The sequence below is a fragment of the Syngnathus leptorhynchus genome, unplaced genomic scaffold (genome assembly GCF_054491065.1).
Source record: "Syngnathus leptorhynchus isolate UIUO unplaced genomic scaffold, UIUO_Slep HiC_scaffold_101, whole genome shotgun sequence".
Classification (NCBI taxonomy): Eukaryota; Metazoa; Chordata; class Actinopteri; order Syngnathiformes; family Syngnathidae; genus Syngnathus; species Syngnathus leptorhynchus.
In genome coordinates this window covers 39,098-45,000 of record NW_028232068.1, presented here as the reverse complement: position 1 = coordinate 45,000, position 5,903 = coordinate 39,098, and positions in this window count along the sequence as shown.

Here is a 5,903-nt window from a genome sequence, read left to right as displayed (position 1 = left end):
CACGCTCCCTCCTTGGATGGACAACATTCGTAGTTGACACTTTGTGTCATTTTATCCGAGCGGGCGGGCGCCTCGAGAGGCGGACCGTCCGGGGCGACTCTCGGCCTGTGTTTTCGGAGCCGGCCGGGCCTCACGCTCCCTCCTTGGATGGACAACATTCGTAGTTGACACTTTGTGTCATTTTATCCGAGCGGACGGGCGCCGCGAGGCGGACCGTCCGGGGCGACTCTCGGCCTGTGTTTTCGGAGCCGGCCGGGCATCACGCTCCCTCCTTGGATGGACAACATTCGTAGTTGACACTTTGTGTCATTTTATCCGAGCAGACGGGCGCCGCGAGGCGACCGTCCGGGGCGACTCTCGGCCTGTGTTTAAGGAGCCGGCCGGGCATCACGCTCCTTCCTTGGATGGACAACATTCGTAGTTGACACTTTGTGTCATTTTATCCGAGCGGGCGGGCGCCGCGAGGCGGACCGTCCGGGGCGACTCTCGGCCTGTATTTAAGGAGCCGGCCGGGCATCACGCTCCTTCCTTGGATGGACAACATTCGCAGTTGACACTTTGTGTCATTTTATCCGAGCAGACGGGCGCCGCGAGGCGGACCGTCCGGGGCGACTCTCGGCCTGTGTTTTCGGAGCCGGCCGGGCATCACGCTCCCTCCTTGGATGGACAACATTCGTAGTTGACACTTTGTGTCATTTTATCCGAGCAGACGGGCGCCGCGAGGCGGACCGTCCGGGGCGACTCTCGGCCTGTGTTTAAGGAGCCGGCCGGGCATCACGCTCCTTCCTTGGATGGACAACATTCGCAGTTGACACTTTGTGTCATTTTATCCGAGCAGACGGGCGCCGCGAGGCGGACCGTCCGGGGCGACTCTCGGCCTGTGTTTTCGGAGCCGGCCGGGCATCACGCTCCCTCCTTGGATGGACAACATTCGTAGTTGACACTTTGTGTCATTTTATCCGAGCAGACGGGCGCCGCGAGGCGACCGTCCGGGGCGACTCTCGGCCTGTGTTTTCGGAGCCGGCCGGGCATCACGCTCCCTCCTTGGATGGACAACATTCGTAGTTGACACTTTGTGTCATTTTATCCGAGCAGACGGGCGCCGCGAGGCGACCGTCCGGGGCGACTCTCGGCCTGTGTTTAAGGAGCCGGCCGGGCATCACGCTCCTTCCTTGGATGGACAACATTCGTAGTTGACACTTTGTGTCATTTTATCCGAGCGGGCGGGCGCCGCGAGGCGGACCGTCCGGGGCGACTCTCGGCCTGTGTTTTCGGAGCCGGCCGGGCCTCACGCTCCCTCCTTGGATGGACAACATTCGTAGTTGACACTTTGTGTCATTTTATCCGAGCGGACGGGCGCCGCGAGGCGGACCGTCCGGGGCGACTCTCGGCCTGTGTTTTCGGAGCCGGCCGGGCATCACGCTCCCTCCTTGGATGGACAACATTCGTAGTTGACACTTTGTGTCATTTTATCCGAGCAGACGGGCGCCGCGAGGCGACCGTCCGGGGCGACTCTCGGCCTGTGTTTAAGGAGCCGGCCGGGCATCACGCTCCTTCCTTGGATGGACAACATTCGTAGTTGACACTTTGTGTCATTTTATCCGAGCGGGCGGGCGCCGCGAGGCGGACCGTCCGGGGCGACTCTCGGCCTGTATTTAAGGAGCCGGCCGGGCATCACGCTCCTTCCTTGGATGGACAACATTCGCAGTTGACACTTTGTGTCATTTTATCCGAGCAGACGGGCGCCGCGAGGCGGACCGTCCGGGGCGACTCTCGGCCTGTGTTTTCGGAGCCGGCCGGGCATCACGCTCCCTCCTTGGATGGACAACATTCGTAGTTGACACTTTGTGTCATTTTATCCGAGCAGACGGGCGCCGCGAGGCGACCGTCCGGGGCGACTCTCGGCCTGTGTTTAAGGAGCCGGCCGGGCATCACGCTCCTTCCTTGGATGGACAACATTCGTAGTTGACACTTTGTGTCATTTTATCCGAGCGGGCGGGCGCCGCGAGGCGGACCGTCCGGGGCGACTCTCGGCCTGTGTTTAAGGAGCCGGCCGGGCATCACGCTCCTTCCTTGGATGGACAACATTCGCAGTTGACACTTTGTGTCATTTTATCCGAGCAGACGGGCGCCGCGAGGCGGACCGTCCGGGGCGACTCTCGGCCTGTGTTTAAGGAGCCGGCCGGGCATCACGCTCCTTCCTTGGATGGACAACATTCGCAGTTGACACTTTGTGTCATTTTGTTCGGCCTGTGTTTAAGGAGGCGGCCGTCCTCCACTCGGTCCGTGTTTAAGGAGCGACACTCGCGCTCCGGTTCGGCCTGTATTTAGGGAGGCGGCCGTCCTCCGCTTGGTCTGTGTTAAGGGCGACACTCGGTCCATGTTTGAGGAGCCTGGCCCTGACGCTCCTCTCCGGCCTGTGTTTAAGGAGGCGGCCGTCCTCCGCTTGGTCTGTGTTAAGGGCGACACTCGGTCCATGTTTGAGGAGCCTGGCCCTGACGCTCCTCTCCGGCCTGTGTTTAAGGAGGCGGCCGTCCTCCCCTTGGTCTGTGTTAAGGGCGACACTCGGTCCATGTTTGAGGAGCCTGGCCCTGACGCTCCTCTCCGGCCTGTGTTTAAGGAGGCGGCCGTCCTCCCCTTGGTCTGTGTTAAGGGCGACACTCGGTCCATGTTTGAGGAGCCTGGCCCTGACGCTCCTCTCCGGCCTGTGTTTAAGGAGGCGGCCGTCCTCCCCTTGGTCTGTGTTAAGGGCGACACTCGGTCCATGTTTGAGGAGCCTGGCCCTGACGCTCCTCTCCGGCCTGTGTTTAAGGAGGCGGCCGTCCTCCCCTTGGTCTGTGTTAAGGGCGACACTCGGTCCGTGTTTAAGGAGCGGCCCTCGCGCTCCGGTTCGGCCTGTATTTAGGGAGGCGGCCGTCCTCCGCTTGGTCTGTGTTAAGGGCGACACTCGGTCCGTGTTTAAGGAGCCGGCCCTGACGCTCCTCTTCGGCCTGTGTTTAAGGAGGCGGCCGTCCTCCACTTCCTTCCATGCACCACCACATTCGCAGTTGACACTTTGCCATTTTTTCAGAGAGGTGACACTTAGTCGTTTTTTCGAAAGTTGACACTTAGTCGTTTTTTCGAAAGTTGACACTTTGCCGTTTTTTCAGAGAGGCGACACTTAGTCGTTTTTTCGAAAGTTGACACTTAGCCGTTTTTTCGAAAGTTGACACTTAGCCGTTTTTTCGAAAGTTGACACTTAGCCGTTTTTTCGAAAGTTGACACTTAGTCACTTTTTCGCCACAGTGACACCTCCAGCGCGTGCCACGGCGCTTTTCAGGTCTTCTATCCGACCTTGTGCTGTCGAGGACGGCGTGTCCGACGCCGTGGGGAGACCAGCACCATCTCCTCCATACTCGTAAACGGGGTGCTTTGGAAAACGGGGGGAAAGTCGATGAGTACACTGACTACTGGGACCATTTCATTGTACTCTGGCGCACCTGAAGACCAAAAAAGGTACTGCACCTTAGCCCGGGTACCTCACCCCCTGGTACCTCGAGGAGAACTTAGAAAAATTTCGACAAATTTTTGGTGAGCTCCAGGGAGAGAGGCTGATTTTTCGCTTTTTGAGGCCGACCGCCGAACCGGCGCGGGGCGGACTCACAAGCCCCGCAGAGCCGTGGGCACTTAGTCGTTTTTTCAGAGAGGCGACACTTAGTCGTTTTTTCAGAGGCGACACTTAGTCGTTTTTTCGAAAGTTGACACTTAGCCGTTTTTTCGAAAGTCGACACTTAGCCGTTTTTTTGGAAAGTTGACACTTAGTCGTTTTTTCGAAAGTTGACACTTAGTCGTTTTTTCGCCACAATTGGCTCTGAGCTCCAGGGGGAGAGCCTGGTTTTGCCTTATTTCAGGCCGGCTGGGGAACCGGCGCGGGTCGGATGCACGAGCCCGGCAGAGCCGTGGGCACTTAGAAAATTTTCGCCGATTAAGCTGGGACCTCCAGGCGGAGACCGGCATTCCTCGTCCTCGGGGTTCGACCCAGGAACCGGCGCTGGGCAGACACCGTAGCCACGCAGAGCCGTGGGCACTTAGAAAATATTCGCCAAGTTGGCTCTGAGCTCCAGGCGGAGAGGCTGGTTTTGCCTTATTTCAGGCCGGCTGGGGAACCGGCGCGGGTCGGATGCACGAGCCCGCAGAGCCGTGGGCACTTTGCCATTTTCTCAGAGTCGACACTTAGTCGTTTTTTCAGAGAGGCGACACTCTGTCGTTTTTTCGAAAGTTGACACTTTGCCGTTTTTTCAGAGAGGCGACACTTAGCCGTTTTTTCGAAAGTTGACACTTAGCCGTTTTTTCGAAAGTCGACACTTAGCCGTTTTTTCAGAGATGTGACACTTTGCCGTTTTTTCGAAAGTCGACACTTAGCCGTTTTTTCAGAGATGTGACACTTAGAAACTTTTTGCCAAGTTGGCTGTGAGCTCCAGGAGGAGACCGTTATTTTTCGTCATTCGAGGCCGACTGCGGAACCGGCGCTGGGCGGACGCCAAAGCTCGGCAGGGCCGTGGGCACTTAGAAACTTTTTGCCAAGTTGGCTGTGAGCTCCAGGAGGAGACCGTTATTTTTCGTCATTCGAGGCCGACTGCGGAACCGGCGCTGGGCGGACGCCAAAGCTCGGCAGGGCCGTGGGCACTTAGAAACTTTTTGCCAAGTTGGCTGTGAGCTCCAGGAGGAGACCGTTATTTTTCGTCATTCGAGGCCGACTGCGGAACCGGCGCTGAGCGGACGCCAAAGCTCGGCAGGGCCGTGGGCACTTAGAAACTTTTTGCCAAGTTGGCTGTGAGCTCCAGGAGGAGACCGTTATTTTTCGTCATTCGAGGCCGACTGCGGAACCGGCGCTGGGCGGACGCCAAAGCTCGGCAGGGCCGTGGGCACTTAGAAACTTTTTGCCAAGTTGGCTGTGAGCTCCAGGAGGAGACCGTTATTTTTCGTCATTCGAGGCCGACTGCGGAACCGGCGCTGGGCGGACGCCAAAGCTCGGCAGGGCCGTGGGCACTTAGAAACTTTTTGCCAAGTTGGCTGTGAGCTCCAGGAGGAGACCGTTATTTTTCGTCATTCGAGGCCGACTGCGGAACCGGCGCTGGGCGGACGCCAAAGCTCGGCAGGGCCGTGGGCACTTAGAAACTTTTTGCCAAGTTGGCTGTGAGCTCCAGGAGGAGACCGTTATTTTTCGTCATTCGAGGCCGACTGCGGAACCGGCGCTGGGCGGACGCCAAAGCTCGGCAGGGCCGTGGGCACTTAGAAACTTTTTGCCAAGTTGGCTGTGAGCTCCAGGAGGAGACCGTTATTTTTCGTCATTCGAGGCCGACTGCGGAACCGGCGCTGAGCGGACGCCAAAGCTCGGCAGGGCCGTGGGCACTTAGAAACTTTTTGCCAAGTTGGCTGTGAGCTCCAGGAGGAGACCGTTATTTTTCGTCATTCGAGGCCGACTGCGGAACCGGCGCTGGGCGGACGCCAAAGCTCGGCAGGGCCGTGGGCACTTAGAAACTTTTTGCCAAGTTGGCTGTGAGCTCCAGGAGGAGACCGTTATTTTTCGTCATTCTAGGCCGGCTGCAGAACCGGCGCGGGTCGGATGCACGAGCCCGCAGAGCCGTGGGCACTTTGCCACTTTTTCGCCACAATTGGCTGTGAGCTCCAGGAGGAGACCGTTATTTTTCGTCATTCTAGGCCGGTTGCAGAACCGGCGCGGCTCGGATGCACGAGCCCGCAGAGCCGTGGGCACTTAGAAAATTTTCAGAGAGGCGACACTTTGCCATTTTTTCAGAGAGGTGACACTTAGTCGTTTTTTCGAAAGTTGACACTTAGCCGTTTTTTCGAAAGTTGACACTTAGTCGTTTTTTCGAAAGTTGACACTTAGTCGTTTTTTCGCC